General features: G+C 40.7%; 1 protein-coding gene across 2 annotated transcripts in view; it reads left to right on the top strand.

Moving 5' to 3' along the window:
* Window positions 1–2,091: 2,091 nt before the first annotated feature.
* cab39 (calcium binding protein 39) overlaps window positions 2,092–20,438 on the top strand; it is a 138,879-nt gene continuing 120,532 nt past the window's right edge. For both annotated transcript variants that reach the window (XM_084312276.1, XM_084312275.1), the window contains exon 1: window positions 2,092–2,266. The gene's annotated coding sequence lies outside the window, so the exon portion shown is untranslated. The remainder of the gene's footprint in view (window positions 2,267–20,438) is intronic.

Genomic DNA, 20,438 nt, shown 5'->3' with positions numbered 1-20,438 from the left:
TGTCCACAACGCCCGATCCCCACCCTTCAGTTTCCCTCCCCGTAATACGGCCAATGTGTATTACTGTGGACGACCAGCTAAACTGAAAGCAAATGTGGAGCGCTGGGCTCGAACAGGCGAGCCCAGCGTCTCCAGATTTTGTGGCGAGCGCCTTGCCCACTACGCCACGTAGCCGCCCGTACAGTACTGCTACATCTATACATTTATGACATATCAGATTTGCAAATACAGTACTGTTTGTGATACAAGTGTCCAGAAAAAGAGTGTATATACATTTGACGTAGAAACTGTACATTGGAGGAGGTTGGGTGGGTGGGGTGGGGTTGGGTGGGTGGGTGGGGGCTGTACATTGGAGGTGGGGGCGGGGGGTTGGGTAGGGGGGGGGGGACACTGTACACTGTACATTGGAATACTGACAAAGCCGTACTTGGTCATTTACTGTACAACTGGGTTAGGACATTTGTAGGGGCTAGTTTCGAATTGCAGTCTCCCGTAGGTGTTTTTTGAGAGTGTTTTTGAAAGTGGGTAGTGATTCACATTCCTTTACAGCTTTGGGTAGGGCGTTCCACATTAATGTGGCATAATTGCGAAACGTGTTTAGTCCCTTGTTTGAGCCGAATCTGGGTTTAACATGATTTGTGGAGCTCCCTCTGGTGTTGTGATCGTGGTATTCACTGACCTTTGGGAAGTATTTTGACATGTACATGGGTACCTTGGTCGCGTAGTGTATCTTGTAGACCAGGCCCATTGCAAGTTGCTGTACTCTGTCGTCTACTCTAAGCCATCCTAGGTTGTCAAAGTGGGCAGGGGTGAGGTGGGTTCTAGGAGTCAGGTCAAGCAGTAGTCTGACTAGCTTGTTTTGAGATGTTTGTAATTTGTTTTTTAGTGCCTTTGAGGTGCTTTGGTACCATGAGGTGCAAGCATAGTCGTAGTACCCTTGAATGAGTGCTCCTGCTAGAGTCTTCAGGGTATTCTTGTTTACCAGAGAGGAGATCCGGTACAAGAATCGAGTTCGTTGGTTGACTTTTTTTATTACATTGGATGCCATTTTGTCACAGGAAAGATTAGCCTCTAGGATGGAACCCAGGTATGTAATTGAATCTTTCCTTGTGACAATATTGTCACCCACTGTAACAGAGAAGCCGTTGGTCTTGCTGAGTTTGTTATATGATCCGAAGAGAATCACAGAGAGTACACCAGAATGCAGGAAACCTTTTTTTTTTACCACCACCCCCGGTATTGAATATACACTTCAATACAATACTGACGTGTATTTAAAGGGACATTAATGACCTCATATTAAGATTCATTGATGTTGAACAAATCCCCATCCCAAGATGAGGAGGTAACATAGACCAATTGAAAACAGAGCTGTGTTGGATCTATTACCTCGGAACCACCAATAGGACTCAATGAAGAGTTTGACATCACATCCTACTTATGAATGTGTTCCTATTACACCCCCACATACAAGTGCCATATATAATCAGAAACATGGACTAAGGACTACTTTGAGGTGTAGCTCAACACTGTTATTAAGAAGTATGCTATTTAGACTACATGCCCATAATTAATGGAGGTGAATTAGGAGCTTGCCATCTGGGAGAGGACTGGTGGTGTTGGCAGGGACAAAAAAATTTCTAAAGTGAAATATCCCTTTAATGATACTGTATTATCTTCAAATCTAATACTAAACTTAGTTAGGGCATTAAACTTGCCCATTTACTTAAGGCTAACATTAGCCTATTGATGATGTGCTCAAGTATAATATAATGTCTTTGTTTTGTATGCTCATCGTCACTGAAAATGAGGATAACCTCAGTGTCTCACGAGTTGAAATAAAGGTTTGAAATTAAATTAAAACAATTTAAAAATCTCATAACATCACAGTTTCTGACCAACTCCGTTTTGTTCAGATGAGATTTTATTCTCTCACTTCTACATGTGCCTCTTATGAGCCATGACATACGAGCGCCCTCCTGTGGATGCTTGCCAGTACTCCATCCATGATCATTGCCATAACATTGTGCGGCCAGAGGAGGCGACACAGAGACATCGATGCACAACAACCACATTGCTAACGCTACAACCCATCTAGCCAGTCGCACTGAGATAACTAGGAAACAGTGGCCACAAAACATTACAAACAAGGGGAGGCGACGAACAAGGAAAACAAAAGGAGTTTCTGGTTTGGCGGAACCACCTAAATTGTCTTTTGCATTCTAAAACAAAGCGGAGCGAGACGAACGAAAACACCACATTGGAGGTTTGTTATTATGATTATTTGATCCAACACTGTCTACAGCCGTTGTACTTTGGCTAACGCAACGTTACTTGCTTTGCCAACGTTAGCTTACGTTAATTTAGCTAATAGCTAGCCAGATACCTTTTGGCTAGCTTGCTGAGCGAATCTGTTTGACAATCATTACTGTGGTGATCAGCCAAACCCTGCAGGCTTGGTGGCTTAATGCACGCATTACCACCCTGTCGACTTAACACCAGTGCTCGCTGCCGTTTGTGCTCTCGCTAGGTTAGTTAGCCCAACTGTTTTAGCTAAATAACATCCCCGTGTCCCTATTTTTCATGGACGTTTAAAGTAACGCCAGCGAGCTCCAGCTAGTAAAGCCTCACGTTAAAGGCCCCTTCCAGGCCTCCCCCACACACACACCCACCAACCAGGCGGGCTGCCGCTTGCCAGAGACACTGATTGAAATACGATGATAGGTGACGTTAGTTACAAGCGGCACAAGAAGAGCCGACGAGACGTTTAGGGTTTCTCCTTTTGTTGTATTTTCGCCGTTATCTCGAAAACGCAATTGATCTGGCAAGTGAGCGGTTTGTTAGCTAAACAGCAGCAAAAGTTGACTGGTTGCTTCACATCACACGGGGGGGGGGGGGGTGGTGGCATGGATGACAGGGGCGGTGCTGCCGCTCACTCTTCTGGTCAACTTCGTGCTTGTTTTATTAAATGTAGCCACTTGATTCGAAACTTCTTTTTTTTAATGTAGCCAGCGTGGCAAAAACATGGTGTCACCTTAAAAATCAAGGCAGTGACATAGTTTGTGAGGGTCAATGCGAGCTAGCTTAAAGTAGCCTGCGAGGTTAGCTTTGCTGAAGGTTCAATGAGAGCCTCTGCTGGTCTGTGATGAATGAATGAAAAACTTTAACAGATTGCAGAATGGGTACAATACAGTACGGCTCAATACACACAATTGTTAAGGGGATGCAGACCAGAGAAAGACGTTTGTCTTGTTTACATCTGGGTCCCCCATTTTCAATTCATATTGACATTTATGACATACTCAACATACATGACTTTTATGGCATAGGCCAGGTATTTAGTACTGTTACATTTGTGACATATACGATATTCAAATATACAGTACTGTTACCCATAGATCCTGACAGAGTATATACATATGATGGGGAGGGGACTGTGCATTAGGAGGGGGTGGGTGGGTGGGAGAGAAATATACATACGGCGGGGAGAGAATATATACATGCAGTGGGGAGGAGTCTGGGAGTGGAAGGGGTGACGCAAGAACTTTCTTTTGATACACTGGGTTTTTGTTGCTTTTTCCGTTAGTTATATTTTAAACTCATGTTTTACACCCCATAGCTAGTTGGCTAACGTCCAAGGTACTATGCTAACAACACGTCCATTATGAGTCCAGGGCACGTGAATACTTTCCCCAAGGTGGTTGTTCTTCCGCGTTCGGTTTGCGCGGCCTGATTGGCCACTGACGCTTCTCTCAGCGCCCAATCGCGTTAGCCCTACTATCGCCTAACTCGCTACCGCCGTGCACAATATACTAAAACTAACTATCGCCTAACTCGCTACCGCCGTGCACAATATACTATTTATATTGATGTGATGCCGATTGATATGAATAGCGCGTTACGTTAATATAGAGATGAAAACATTACGTTATTTATATTGATGTGATGTCGATTGATATGAATAGAGCGTTACGTTAATATAGAGAGATGAAAACAATACGTTATTTATATTGATGTGCGATTGATGTGAATAGCGTGTTACGTTAATATAGAGAGATGAAAACAATACGAGGAAATGGGCTACGTTAATATAGAGAGATGAAAACAATACGAGGAAATGGGCTGTGGAACTGAAAGCTAGGCGCAATGCGATTGGGTGCTGAGAGAAGCGTCAGTGGCTAATCAGGCCTCGCAAACCGAACGCGGAAGGACAACCACCTTGGGGAAAGTATTCACGCGTCCAGGGCAGGTCAGAGGGCTTGTTTTTTTGTTCGCTTTTTATTTGATTTTTTATACTTTAACATTACCTGCAATTGTGCACTCCGGCCACTTATGTGAACTCATGACTAGGGCTGCAACTAATGACTAATTTGGTAGTAGACTAATCTGCCGATTATTTTTTCGATTAGTCGACTAATCGAAAACCAAATTACCTATCTTTGTGAAAGTGGCTTCTCAGCTCTGGTCCAGCTGAAGACAGAGCAGAGGAACAGATTGGACATTGAGCATGACCTCAGAGTTGCTTGTCTACCATCACCCCAGACTTTGAGACTCTTGTCAGCAGGGCTCCAGACTAACTTTTTTCACCACCGTCCCAGAACCGTCCCGAAATACAATTTTTACCGTCCCAAAGTGAATGTAACCGTCCCAAAAATCAAATGTAGTTTCTTTACTTTGGTTTTGTCGTCTATAGTTGTTATTGCCATAAGAAACACCATTCAGAGAAGGGGAGAATAAATTGATTTAGTCAAAAGGCTCCCATGGTGGAAAGATTTCACAAGAATAATTATGATTAAAAATAAATGTAAAAAAAAAGTGTTTAACAAGGTGCTAGTATAGGGATATTTGGTCACGGTGCTGTTATAGTCAACCAATTGGAGCCATCTTGATTATTCCTTCCATAGGAAAATATATTTAAATGTATTTGTATTTTATTTCGTTTTAGTTTTTTTTGTCATTACAAATGTGTGTTTATGGTTGAAAATGTTAGAGATAAATAAAGATCAAATCAAATCTAACTGAATAAGTTATCCCTCTTCTAACCAGAAAGAAAAACGTAGTTTAGCTTTAAACTATATAATGTCATTGCGTCCAGAGATTCCACCTTTGATAACTAAAGTAATGACACTTGACTAGTAATGAAACATGTCCCTTAGATCGCGCTGTCCTCCTGAGTCCTGGTCGATATTGATAACTGCTGCAAAATTCCAGCGGGCCCTCCTCACTGAATATGGATTCATTGTGTAGCTGCAGAGTGAAGTTTGCCTATAGCCTGTCGTCTATTTCTCCGCGTTCGTTTAGATAAATGTAACGTTATGCCAATTAACTCGCAATGGTAGTAACATTACGTGTTAGTATAGAATCGAATAGAAATCCTTTAATAATCAGTGGCAGTCTGCACGTTAGTCAGTAACGTTAGCTAGCAATAAGCAGCTATAACTAGAACGCGTCGATAACTGTATACAGTTCCAATAGACTAACATTACACTTCTGTGATTTAAATGTGTCCTCACCTTAGACTCAGGGGTTGTATTGCTGGATGCAGTTCCCTGTTGGTCATTTTGGGTCTGTGTTTATCCTCTTCAAATAGCGCAGCATGTTTGCGGTGCTCTCGTCACCGAGAGGATGCCACAGTATAGCGTGCGTTTTTTTATATATATAACATTCTGATCTTTCCGCGGTTCTTGTACAGTGGTCTCGAGCCGTGCGACTGTCAATTACCAGCTGTCATTCACTGTCAACCAGGGTTAAATACCAGTGGAGAAAGCCTAGGTAAGAGAGATTTCCCTCACCTGTTAACACGTTTTTCTTTTTTGATGCGAGATTCATTTGGGGTGTGACGCTGCTGCAGCGCGAGTGGCTGAGGAGAGGTGGGTAGGAGCTTGATGCTGGATTAGCGTATGGCTGCATTGGGAGGCGGAGATAGTCATTGGATTTGGCAAATCACGCTACGTTTAGACTTCAGTGAACTTAGTCAGCACGAGACATTCACCATTTGACAGCAATATATGCGCGCACTGACAGTCGGCCAATTGACATTTCATTAGGGCTGGGCGATATGGCCTAAATATGATATCACGATATTTTCTGACCTTTCGGCGATACACGATACGCATCACGATGTTTTTCTTTTTTTCCCCAAACAATTCATTATGAGGCTTACCAAGACAGTATTTGAGTTTGCAAGCTAACATTAAAGACAAAATAAAATACCCATGCATTTAGCATTTTTATATTATATATTAGATTTAGATTATTGGATTATTAGATTATATATTGCATATATTTAGCAATGAGATATTATATGATTTAGATATGAAATATGATGAATTGAAAATGGGGGACCCTGATGTAAACAAGACGAAAGTCTTTCTCTGGTCTGCATCCTCCAGTCCACTGTTGACTGTTGTTGTATTGAGCTGTACTGATTGTACCTATGCTGCAATCTGTTAATAACGTTTATTCATTCAGTCGGCAAACAGAATCATTTTGATTGACAGTTGCGTCTGCCAATTACGTCACATCGTTTGCACCCGCCCTGCTGTTCTTAGCACCAATCGGCAAGCGCGTATTAATTTTTTACTTCCGCCATGGAGAGCTCAATGAAAACAACAATGGCAGCGGTAGCTCGCCGCGGCCGACTTTTAGCTTTTTAGCTCTGCAGAATGACTAAACGACTGGAGACATAATGATTTTACTGCAACGGATGTTATAATAAAAGCCTTTCCATACATCTGTCTGATTGAAAACGTTATTAACAGACCGCAGAATGGGCACAACGGAGTCAGCACGGGCTGAGATATGAACGGCTAATGCTTGCTATATCTAGGTCGACCTCGGTCGTTGCTATGTAAATACGCTGATGTTATTGAAAGTGTAACTATATAACGTCAATGCCACAAAACGAATGCCTTTGTTATCATAAGTAGTAACTTTTGATGCAGTAGTGTGTGTGTGTGGGGCGGCGCTGTTCAAAAGTGTCAACGTGTGGACCAGATTGACGCAACACAAGCCTCTTGGTCAAAACATCACGATATCCACGATACGTTTAAAAAGTGTATCGTTAATGAACTGTACCCGATATTTATATAATATCGTCATATCGCCCAGCCCTACATTTCATGTGAAAAAAAAAATCCTCTCCGTCCCGGTTGCGTCCCAGCAAAGATTTCTGTTCGTCCCAAATCAATATTTGATCGTCCCCGGGACGACGGGACATCGTTAGTCTCGAGCCCTGCTTGTCAGGACCAAACAACAACATCATAACATGATGATCCCATAGCAAATTAAAATAATGACTCATGAAACATTTGAATTTGGATCTTTAAGCCACTTTAAATGAAAATGTATTTGAAGAACAATACAGAAATCACTCATAACAAGATAAATAAATTAAATAATACAAATTAAAGTGGAAGTGTACTTTAAATAACTTTTGTTTGCTGTGTGTGAGAGGAGTCCGTGTGTGTGTGTATGTGTGTGTGTCTTACTCTGATCGCTGTGTGAGTGAGAGGAGTGTGTGTACTGTGTAATTTGTGTGTGTCTTTATCTTACTCTGATCGCTGTGTGTGAGAGAGAGGAGTGTGAATGTGTGTGTGTCTTACTCTGATCGCTGTGTGTGAGTGAGAGGAGTGTGTATGTGTGTGTCTTACTCTGATCGCTGTGTGTGAGTGAGAGGAGTGCGTGTGTAATGTATTGTGTGTGTAATGTATTGTGTGTCTAGTCTGATCATCATCTCCTGCAGGGGAACAATGTTTTCAATGTCCAAAATTTGCTATGGGATCATCATGTTATGATGTTGTCTGGAACCCTGAGAAGCCACTCTCACAAAGATAGGTAGTGCACAAAAAAAAAAAAAAATTAAATAATTTTTATTTATTTATTTTTTAAATGACTAATCGACGCAACAATTTCTCGTCAACGATTTTTTATAATCGACGTCGTCGATTATGTCGACTAATTGTTGCAGCCCTACTCATGACTATAACTCTCAGCCAATTCGTGTCTTGGGTGTATGCATGAAGGAATGGTTGGAGTTATAGCCATATTCCTTTAACTTGCCATATGTGGTACCTTCCTATTTACGTCATTCTACTAAAGGGGTCAGTAGATGGGTGGTGTTGCTGCCTCCTCGATACATTGACGAGCATTAGCCCCGTCATTGTGAAAGGCGGATTTGGCCACCTGGCGAAGTTGAAAAGGTGCCGCCGAGATTAATGAAGGAATTAGCTACGAGGGGGGGGACTGCTGCGTGGACCAGAGTTCAAATCGAGGACGAGAAAATGGCTATTTCAGACCTGGTCAAGCTTGACACATCAGTTATGATAGACTGTGTATATCAGTCACTCCCACTTTAGTGCTTGGTTATATTCCTGGCTCCGGTTCAGCTTTTCTAAATGTGGACTCCCTGCCAAGACATGAGAGGTAAGCGCTTGTGACTGTGCCAGGGTGTTGGGTTCAAAGGTCAGGGGGATCCCAACAGGAAAGAAGTTGTTTGGGCAGGTAGCTTGTCAAGACTGGCACTTCTATTTTTGAAAAGGGGAAAACTTCACAATCAGACTTTCCCATCATCCCATCCGGTGATGAATGATGTGCTAATTTTGGTTGAATGTAGGCCTGCCACGATAACGCATTTAGCTGGGCGATTAATTGCCCCTGAAAATATCGCGATAAGCGATATTATTGCGACCGGTTAGAGTTTTTTTTGGATAAATTTATTTCCCAAAAGTTCTCAATTTTCTTAAAGAAATTCACTAATATAATGATAATAGCATAATAATGCAAGGACACCGTTTCAAAGTGCAATAAACTTTTATTTAACATTTGAAGACATTTTAAATATCCTAAATAAAAAAAATGCTCAGTTTGATTGTTTATTATAAAACAAACTGAAACTGGAAACAAGCCCTCTGTCTGGCTTTTTGTGTCATCCTTTTAACATGTACATGTATTATTAATGTACCTTGCGCCGCGGTACCATGTACAAAATGTTAATAAAGTGTGAGGAAAAAACTGGAAACGTAATAAATAAAAAGGCAGTGAAACAATCAAATAAACACCAAAATATATACATTCTCTATTGGAATGGAGACTTCAGCACAAGATAAACTAGGGATGGGCAAAAATAATCCAGATCGATTGATCACATGATGTACCAGGGCTGTACGCTAAGCTTTTTCACTAGGGGCACACTTGCCCCTAAATTAGAAATTTAGGGGCAAAAAATATGTTTTAGGGGCAAATTTTACCATTATAGTGCAAAAAAAATATGTTCCTCCTGCCTCATTACTGTGGTCCTTTTATTTAACATTTAAGTGCTTTTGTTGTCAGGTTTGTATCTTTTATAATGAACCAACTAGGGCTGGGCGATATGGCCTAAATATGATATCACGATATTTTCTGACCTTTCGGCGATACACGATACACATCACGATGTTTTTCTTTTTTACCCCAAACAATTCATTATGAGGCTTACCAAGACAGTATGAGTTTGCAAGCTAACATTAAAGACAAAATAAAATACCCATGCATTTAGCATTTTTATATTATATATTAGATTTAGATTATTGGATTATTAGATTATATATTGCATATATTTAGCAATGAGATATTATATGATTTAGATATGAAATATGATGAATTGAAAATGGGGGACCCTGATGTAAACAAGACAAAAGTCTTTTGCTGGTCTGCATCCCCTTAACAATTGTATGTATTGAGCTGTACTGTACCCATTCTGCAATATGTTAATAAAGTTTTAAATCAATCAATCAATAGCATTTTAGCATTTTTATGAAACTACTGTATATTTGTATGTCTCTAAATGTTTTGATGAATTGAAAATGGAGGACCCTTATGTAAAAAAGCCGAAAGTCTTTCTCTGGTCTTCATCCTCCTGTACTGTATTGTACCCATTATGCAATCTGTTAATAAAGTTCTCATTCATTCATTCTGACGGAAAACAGAATAATTTTGATTGACAGTAGAGTCTGCCAATTACGTCACAACGCTTGCACCCGCCCTGCTGTTCTTAGCACCAATCGGCAAGCGCATTCGTTTTTTGACTTCCTGAATGCCCTGTGTGTGTTGACAACAACAAAGCTACATTAGCTCCCTGCGGCCCACGAGTAGGAGACCAGGGCCCTGTTTCTTGTACCTGGATAACTGAGTTAGCCGGATAACTTTAACTGGATAACTGAGTTAGCCGGACTTTCCGGTTCCATGTACGTGGATTTTCCAAATCACCATGACAACAGATCCAAAAGTTTGAGCCTGGTCGAAAGCAGAGTTCAAGTTCAAGTTAGCCGGATCACGCAGAGCCACGCCCCGCAAAGAAAGTGACAGCCCGTTTCCTGAAACTATTCCCACAGTCTACGATCTGCATTATACCATTCTGAATTACGTTTTTGTGCTCCATTCTTCCAGAGGGGGCTTTTGAAATGTAAAATAGACTCAAAATGCTGATACTAAATTCACTTTGTCCTAAATAATGCACGTTATATATACCGTGGCGACGGTGGCGCTCGCTCGTGCGATGTACACATTATGTGGTTATTTTAATTGTAACTGGGATTAAGATGTCTGATGAGATGCGCTGTTTGACGGATTTGAGAAATTGAATGAGCCGTTGACGTCACATTAATGAATGAGGATAAAGAGATAAACTTCATTCAAAACAAAGGATATTCTAAACACGGGTCTCTCGTTCATTAATGTATAAACAATGAATTTATCCCATCTGGCACAGTGGTGCAGCGGTAGTGCTCAAGCCTGCCAACCCAGCGACCGGGGTTCAAAACCCGGTGTTTCCAATATGATTTTTTTGAATATAATATTAATGATTATACGCCAAAGTAGCCTGGTTTTAAGTTAAAATATTATAAATCTACATGCATTGAGGATGTCATTCTTTATATAGCTCTCAACGTGCACCAAATTGAATTATTCCTATATTGCAAAAAGAAGGAGACGACTAGGGTCTCGAACCCCGGTCGTCTGTGTGAAAGTCAAAAGAACAACCCGTTAGACCACATTGGAGATAAGTTAAAGATTGACTATACATCAATCAATGGGTAAGAGAGCCGTATCGTAATTCTGTATAACAGTTAACTAATTATTTTCGCTAGCAAGATCTCATTTGATTATTCAATCCAGCAGGCAAGTTTAAAGAAATATAATCTGATTGATTGAGGTAATGAGGGACTTAAAATTAGCCTATAGATAACGCATTTAACTTGTCGGCGAGGCGATTGAGCCGTATTGCAATCTGTCAATAAAGTCTTAAATCAATTAATCAATCAATGCCGTTAGAGAATCAGGATCTCTGCCATCGATACGTGCTGGCTTTTCACCTAAAGCGGCCGCGCGCATTTAGCCTGAGTCGCAAGTCTGGCTTGAGTTAACGAGACTGAATCCACCTTCGTGGAACAGGAAAATCCCGGCTTCAAACATCGGGTTAACTGAAGCTGGATAATGACATCTTGATCGACTTAGTTGAACCACGTACAAGAAACAGGGCCCAGTGCTCTGCAGGATGACTAAATGAGGCATAATGATTTTACCTCAACGAATGTTATAATAAAAGCCTTTCCATTAGGGATGTCCGATATTATCGGCCGACCGATATTATCGGCCGATATCGGCAGTAAAATGTGATATCGGAAAATATCGGTATCGGTTTAAAAAAAGAAAAAAACAATAACAATATTTGTTATATATATAACCAGTGAAATGATTAGTTACCTGAAATTATTCCGTTTTTTGGGGTGGGAAACCCTGCATATATCGGTATCGGTTGATATCGGTTGATATCGGTATCGGAAATTAAGAGTTGGACAATATCGGAATATCGGTATCTGTAAAAAAGCCAATATCGAGCATCCCTACTTTCCATACATCTGTCTGATTGAAAACTTTATTAACAGACCGCGGAATGGGCATATCTCAGCACGGGCTGAGATATGAAAGAGTAACGTGTGGACCAGATTGACGCGACACAAGGTTTACACAACAGCCCCCACCCCTTGTTTTATTGTATTTGTACCTGTACTACCTGCTGTCAGCTGTTTATCTCTCTATGTGAGCTTGATTAGCTCACGTTAGCTAGCGTTAGCTCCGCGGCTAACCCTGAACTAAATCAATGACTAGGTTCTAAAGCATTTCGAGTAGTTTTCACTGCACATAAAAGCAGCCAAACAGCGGGAGAATTTCGGGAGCATATGGCCAAAACCCAGTTAGGAACCATCGATTCCCATCCCTACTACTAACTTTACTTTTCTTCATAGCTAAATCAGACAGTCAGCCAGTCTATCAGAGTGAGTGCTCAGTTGATTTTCCCCGCTGATCATACCTGAGTGCTCAGCGTCATCACACGCCTTGGATCATTTAGGAGTGAAATGCGAATGCAAGGCTTGAAATCCCTACTCGCAAGCCCGCCCCCAAATATTATTTACCAATCGCAACGGCCAATTAAAGGGGCAATTTGCGATGAGATCATCGCAGCGTACAGCCCTGTGTACTCGAGTACTCGTGGAGGAAAACGCTGTACAAAATAAACGTATTTTCCGGTGTTTTAGACTTTTATTTTGAAGCCCACCGCTCCGTCTTTTCCGGTGTTTTAGACTTTTATTTTGAAGCCCACCGACCGGAGCGGAAGTATTGTTGTTATTATCCTAGCAGCCAACTTAAATATATTAATAAATTAAAATTCATGTTTAACTTGTCCCCGTGTCCAGTCCTTTGACCACCCGTTCATTGTAAACAATGATGCATGTAATTGTATTAACGTTATTCTGTGTTGTAGCTATGCTATACGTTGTATTTCGTTTGTTAGCTATTTAGCTAATGTTGTTAGCATTGAATGAGCATCAACGAACGCTAGATCTTTAATCTTTATTTAGCAGTCCAGTTTCTCCGGGCTGCCGGGCAGTAGCGAGTAACTACTTGGGTCTAAAAATAGCTAATGTTACACTACAAATAACGCTACTTGGTTAAAAGGAGCAACACTATTGAGAAATGTTAAGCTATGTGGCGTTGCCCCACGGAGCTCCCGTGCTGTGCTCTGTAGTAAGGCCAGCGGCCCCCCACACGGAGAGTGACTGACAACAGGTACTGGTTCTGCCTCATTAAAACAAACGCGCAAATAGCAATTAATCGCCCCCGTCAAAATCATTGCATTCATTTTAATTATCGCGCCGATTAATCGATTTATTGCTTATCACGGCAGGCCTAGTTGAATGTTACTTTTAGTTGTTGGTTTGGAATGAGAATTAAACATCTCTGTTCATGAATAGGCCCTTTTCACAGTAGCTATTTTGAACACGCAGGGTAATCACATATAATTAACAACATTAATTCTAATTAACATGTATATACAAATAAATAACATAATTATGGTGCACTGCTCTCCCATACGCACGCTGTCTCCCTGGAATGGCTGTAACACGCCTAAATGGAATGAGACCATAATAAATTACATCTGTGTTTTCACTGCGATGACGAGTCAATTTATTTATTTACATGTTTCGGGCATGTATCCCCTCCCTACTTCCAATTTCCCCACGTGGAATGCACCTGATTGGATGAACGTCATGCCGCTGCTCTAGTGCGACATCTAGTGGCTGAATGTTATCTATAGCCCCTTTTTAACCCCTTAAGCCTGATCGACTCGGTACCGGGTTGAGATTTATTTCACATCATAAATAGATCAATACAGTCCATATTAATTAATGGTGTGTTTATTTTTCAAATGTAGCCAAGCGTAAAAACTAGGGCTGTCACTAACTATTATTTTGTTAATCTGTTGATTATTTGATAGTTTAGTCGATTAATCTAAACTATTAATTTACCAGAAAAACCAACAATTGATTCTATTTGCAATTTAATATTTCAAAATGTTTTACTAGTATCCTCAGGTCACATGGGTAGTTGCCTATTTGACACCACCTACTGAATACCCAGAGTAGGAGATGAGCCATGAAGTTTATTTATGTCTATAAATGCTGTGTAGTGTGGATGCCTACTGTACATGAGTAGGGTGAGTAACCTACATGCCATTACTGCTTTTTATCTATTGACTCATTATAACTACTTTATTATCTTGAAATAATATAACACCTGCCCGTAGGGCACGAAATTAGAGCCCGCCACCCGCCATTGGCGGGCAGATTTTAGGTTTGGCGAGTGAGACTGAGAGGTCTGTCCGCCATGTGGCGGGCAACCAAATAGTCATGTGAAAACCGATTGAAAAACATGATCCAATTCTTAGCGGAGTTCTCACTCGCTGACTTCTGTCTCAAGCACACAGACCTGCAGCGCACTGCTCCTCCTCCTCCTGCCCCTCCCAAACCTGTGTAAACACAGAGGCTCCTATTGCATCGGCCAGTCTGCTGACTGCTCTAGTCTAGTGGGACCTCCGTGAGCTAACGTTAGCTACCGTTACAAAATGACCCAGTCAACTATTCACTTTTAGTTTAATACATGAGGCATTGTCTAACGTTATCTAGCCGGCTAGCTAGAGCTGCCGCGGTATTGATGTTTTCCTTACCGCACACATTTGCAAAATATTTCCTACCGCCGCGGTAATAACCGCACACACACACACAAAAAAAAGTTTGAATGCATTTTTTTTGTAGTCTACTCTTTATATAGCATATAGCCTGCCTCTAGTCTAAATGTCTATCTTTAGAGGATGACTTTGCAGCATGAATATTGTTTGGGATTCGGCATGCACGCATTCGTTATTAAAAGTGAAACACGGATTCGAAGTCTCCCCTCGGTGTCGCGCCCGCCGGTTACCCCCCCGACCCTTTCTTCTTCTTCTTATTATAACGTTACTACTTATGATTACAAAGGCATTCGATTTGTGGCATTAACGTTAGTATAGTTACACGTTCGTATTTACCGGACCACATAGCAAGGCAAGCGTTACTCAATTAATATCTAAGTTCCTTTCTTTGCTCAGAGCGTGCCGAGTTGTACCCATTCTGCGGTCTGTTAATAAAGTTTTCAATCAGACAAGTGTATAGAACGAAGGGCTTTTATTATAACATTTCGTTGCAGTAAAATCATTATGCCTCGTTCCCTGAGGAGCGACGGCGTCGGTAATCCACTCCGTTCTCCGGTGGGAGCTAACGTACTATTAGCCGTGTTGTGATGGCTGAGATTCAGGAAGTAAAAGCACTGCAAGATGCTCCAAGCATGTGACGCGTATCTCTTCTGACCAATCAGTGGTCTGCAGTGTTTCATGTGACTTTTCTGGTACCCAATAGGGTCGCTTGGAATCTCGACAGAGAAGTAGGGTATATCTGCAGAGCCGCAAGCCCAACGAGAGCGTAATAATAATAATAATATAATAAAAAACAGCGGTGATGCCGGTATTCAGCCCAACGCTGCGGTGGGCATGATGTAACAGCGATACCGCGGTAATACCGATACCGCGGCAGCTCTACGGCTAGCTACTGTTAGCTCCTGATATCAACAAATGCTCCAGCAATAGTCTAGTAGTGCATGATACCTCCGTTGGCTAGGTAGCTCACGTTAGCTCACATTAGCTCACTACGAAATGTCCCAGTAAACTAAATAGTTCACTGAGGCGTTGTCTTAACGTTATCTAGCCGGCTAGCAGTAGCTACAGATAGCTCCTGATATCAATGTCTTATAACATTGATTCGATGTGTATTCGAGCCCCTGGCTTCCATCGCATGAGGGCATGCTGAATGTGATTTGACCAAAGCAGAGTATAGGCCCAGCTGCAGCGCCGGAGAATCCTTGCTGGAGCTGGAGGCTACTCGAGTATACACACAGACAGTGGAGCTGTTTGCAGATAGCGAGAATTTTGACTTGTTGCGTGGTGGCGATGTCTCGCAGATAATACAACTACAAGTATGATTATATAAAATATATATTTTATAATTTAAAAAAAATATATAATATATATATATTTTTAAACCAAAAACGACCGTATCGGCCGATATGGCTCATAGACGATCGGTGATCGGTATCGGTGGCAAAAAACGTGATTGGGGCATCCCTTATTATGTTCCGTTATATCCTGCAAAGAGGGTAGAGTGAGGAGTCTGATGTTTAACAGTAGGTTACAATTTAAGCTTAAGATTGAATTTACATGTATTGATTAATCAATCATCAATGAATATATTAAAATAATTTGCTTAATTTTACTCTGGCCTCTTATTTAAGTGTATTCTTCAACATAATACCCTATCTACTTGAAATTTACTGATTTCTTTTTTATATATGTGACCAGGGGGCGAAATTTAAGCCCGCCGCCCGCCAGGGGCGCTCAGTTTTTACCTTTGGCGCTTGCCACTGAGAGGTCTGCCCGCCGTGTGGCGTGTAGACGTGTAGTTCACAACGATTTTATTTTGAAAATCTGTGCAAGTCTCATTTCCGCCCCAAGCGCAGCTAGAGTCATAATATCGATGGCTCCGGCAGTTAGCAACATTCAGTTCGTATGATATTCTTATTTTGAAAAAAAACGTGGCAACGAGTCATATCCGCCCAGCCGGGCCAGCCCTGCAGCGGGATACTATTGGCTTCTGCTCGTATCAACACAGAGGCAGTCTGCTCTAGTCTAGATCGGACCTCCATGAGCTACCGTTACTGTTTAAACAATGACCCAGTCAACTATTCACTTTTAGTTTAATACATGACGAGGCATTGTCTAACGGTATCTAGCTGGCTAGCTACTGATAGCTGCTGATAAACAAATGCTCCAGCAATAGTCGACTCGAGTGCATAATACCTCCGTTCGCTCGTTAGCTAGCTCACGTTAGCTAGCTCACGTTAGCTCTATATGTCCCAGTAAACTAAATCGTCTTAACGTTATCTAGCGGGCTAGCAGTAGCTACAGATAGCTCCTGATATCAATGTCTTATAACATTGATTCAATGCGTATTCTAGCTGAGGGCTTGATGAATGTGATTTGACCAAAGAACCGTAACGTTATACCAATAGGGTCCAGCTGCAGCGCCGGAGAATCCTTGCATGCTGAATGTAGAGCAGGGGTCAGCAACCTTTTTGACATGGAGTGCCTGTTTGAAATATAGTTGTAACTAGTGTGCCTCAACAATATTCCATGCATCGTAATTCTTTTCTCTCATAATCAGGTATTTTTAATGATAATTTTTACATTATTACATCATTATTGTTATTGTTATTATTAACAATATTATTATGATGGTTGTATCAACCCTAAATCTGAGTTGGGGGGGGGGGGGGGGGGTGCAATGCAGACAAACAGCTGCATACAGTGCGACCATTTCACTCACATTTTCCCATTCATTTTTGGACACATCACACACCATCGGTGTGTGTACTGTACGTGTGCTGTCATAGCTCCACCTACAGGCCTAATGGAGAACACCAGGAGAACACCAGGATGTGAATGGAGGGTGAATGTGAGGTATATCGTGTAAATAAGTTTTGATTGATCGCAAGACTACACTGTAAAAAAAATTATAATAATAAGTTACCAGAACTTAAAAATATTGAGTTCAGTTACTGTGCATTAAGGTTTTCAGTTTTCAATCCATAATAAGTTAACAGAAAAATAAGTACACAACCACATTATTTCAACCTAATAAAACTATGTTTATTGTCATTGTTTTAAGAACTAGGGCTGCAACGATTAGTCGACATAATCGACGACGTCGATTATAAAAAAATCGTCGACGAGAAATTGTTGCGTCGATTAGTCATTAAAAAAATAAAAATAAAAAAATTTAATTTAATTTTTTTTTGTGCACTACCTATCTTTGTGAGAGTGGCTTCTCAGGGTTCCAGACAACATCATAACATGATGATCCCATAGCAAATTTTGGACATTGAAAACATTGTTCCCCTGCAGGAGATGATGATCAGACTAGACACACAATACATTACACACGCACTCCTCTCACTCACACACAGCGATCAGAGTAAGACACACACATACACACTCCTCTCACTTACACACAGCGATCAGAGTAAGACACACACACATACACACTCCTCTCACTCACACACAGCGATCAGAGTAAGACACACACACATTCACACTCCTCTCTCTCACACACAGCGATCAGAGTAAGACACACACACATTCACACTCCTCTCACTCACACACAGCGATCAGAGTAAGACACACACACATACACACTCCTCTCACTCACACAGCGATCAGAGTAAGACACACACACATTCACACTCCTCTCTCTCACACACAGCGATCAGAGTAAGACACACACACATTCACACTCCTCTCACTCACACACAGCGATCAGAGTAAGACACACACACATACACAAATTACGCAGTACACACCTCTCACTCACACAGCGATCAGAGTAAGACACACACACAAATTACACAGTACACACACTCCTCTCACTCACACAGCGATCAGAGTAAGACACACACACATACACACACACACGGACTCCTCTCACACACAGCAAACAAAAGTTATTTAAAGTACACTTCCACTTTAATTTGTATTTAATTTATTTATCTTGTTATGAGTGATTGCTGTATTGTTCTTCAAATACATTTTCATTTAAAGTGGCTTAAAGATCCAAATTCAAATGTTTCATGAGTCATTATTTTAATTTGCTATGGGATCATCATGTTATGATGTTGTTGTTTGGTCCTGACAAGAGTCTCAAAGTCTGGGGTGATGGTAGACAAGCAACTCTGCTCAATGTCCAATCTGTTCCTCTGCTCTGTCTTCAGCTGGACCAGAGCCGAGAAGCCACTTTCACAAAGATAGGTTAAAAAAAAAAAAAAAAAATCCTTTTTTTTTTTTTTTTTTTGTTGTTGTTTACATTGGTTTTCGATTAGTCGACTAATCGAAAAAATTATCGGCAGATTAGTCGACTACCAAATTAGTCATTAGTTGCAGCCCTATTAAGAACACAAGTTGACTTGGTAATACTCACATTTTGAGTAAAAATAATGGCTTTTAACATGTGCAATGTTCAATGAAATAGAAAAATAAATAATAAAAATTGTTGATTAATCCCACTGGTCACAATGGTGACCGTAATAATGTTTTTGTTATAAGGCTCTGCAAATGTTACTGAATGATGTAGCAATGTATTTCCAGCTAAATTGAAATAATAAACAAATAAAGGGTCTCAATTAAATATGTGGTAGTAAAAAGAACCTGTGGGAGGATTTCAACAAGATAAATGCGACAACAGTGCAAAATATTTCACTATAATATTTCAGAGCAAAAAAATATATATATATACTTTTTTTTTTTTTTTTTTATATATACTGCTGCCCTCTGTGCCTATGCAAATGCCCCGCGTGCCTACGCGTGCCTAGGGTTGCCTACCCCTGATGTAGAGTATTAGTATAGGGTCTAGCTGCATCGCTGGATAATCCTTGCTGGAGCTGGAGGCTACTCAAGTATACACAGACAGTGGAGCTGTTTGCAGATAGCGAGCATTTTGACTTGACTTGGCTGTCTCGCAGATAATACAACTATGTGATATTAGTATGATTATATGATTATGACTATAAACTATATGATTATATAATATATATTTTATTAAAAAAAATCTTTTTATATAAAATATATATATATATTTTTTAATCAAAAAAAATTTGGCAGGTAAGAAATATGCTTGGCGGGTAGATTCTTCCCATCTACCCGCCACTGGCCGGTGAGTCAAAGTTAATTTCGCTCCCTGTATGTGACACAAAAATGCGTTTTTGTTTTTGGCTGGTAAGAAATATGCTTGGCGGGTAGATTTATTTTTTGGCCGGTGAGTCAAAAAGTTAATTTCGTGCCCTGCCTGCCAGTTTCTATGACATTGTTTATCATTACACAGGGCTCTACGCTAACCTTTTTCACTATGGGCACAGGTGCTCCTAAATGAAAAAATTTAGGAGCACACAAAGAGCACACAGGGGTTCCCAAACTTTTCAGGCCAGGACCCAGAAAATAAGGCCATCAGAGAGCTGCGGCCCAATGCACATCGTCAGGCTTTTTTTTTTTTCTTTTTGCCAGGCGACCGATTTTTTAAGCCAAATATCACTTCAATCCTATTAAGTTAGTTCAAGTTAGTTATTCATTTATATGTGCTATTTATGAGAGGGCTAACTTGTTGCAAAATAATAATGATAATAATAATAGCCTCATTAAAATACTATTGTTGCTTCGGTTGTTTTCAGCGTTTTATGTGCATAATCTGTTATTTAGTTTGAAATGTTAGTTGAAATAAGTAGATTTCTCGTTTTTGTTTATTTATTAAGTTAACACTTTGGTTGCCTAAGGTTAAATTAATGATATACCATAGATTGCCAGCGCTATTTGTCTATGGAGAAAGTCCCCTTCTTTGCAGGGCTATAACTTTTTAAATTCTATTGCTACATTGCCATTATTAGGGCCCATTCAAAGTCCTATATGTGTAGCATATAGTACATTGTGTAGC

This window comes from Notolepis coatsorum (assembly GCF_963971535.1).
Source record: "Notolepis coatsorum genome assembly, chromosome: 1".
In the NCBI taxonomy this organism is placed as follows: domain Eukaryota; kingdom Metazoa; phylum Chordata; class Actinopteri; order Aulopiformes; family Paralepididae; genus Notolepis; species Notolepis coatsorum.
Note: the sequence above shows the minus strand (reverse complement) of the source record. Positions and strands in the feature narration are given on the sequence as shown.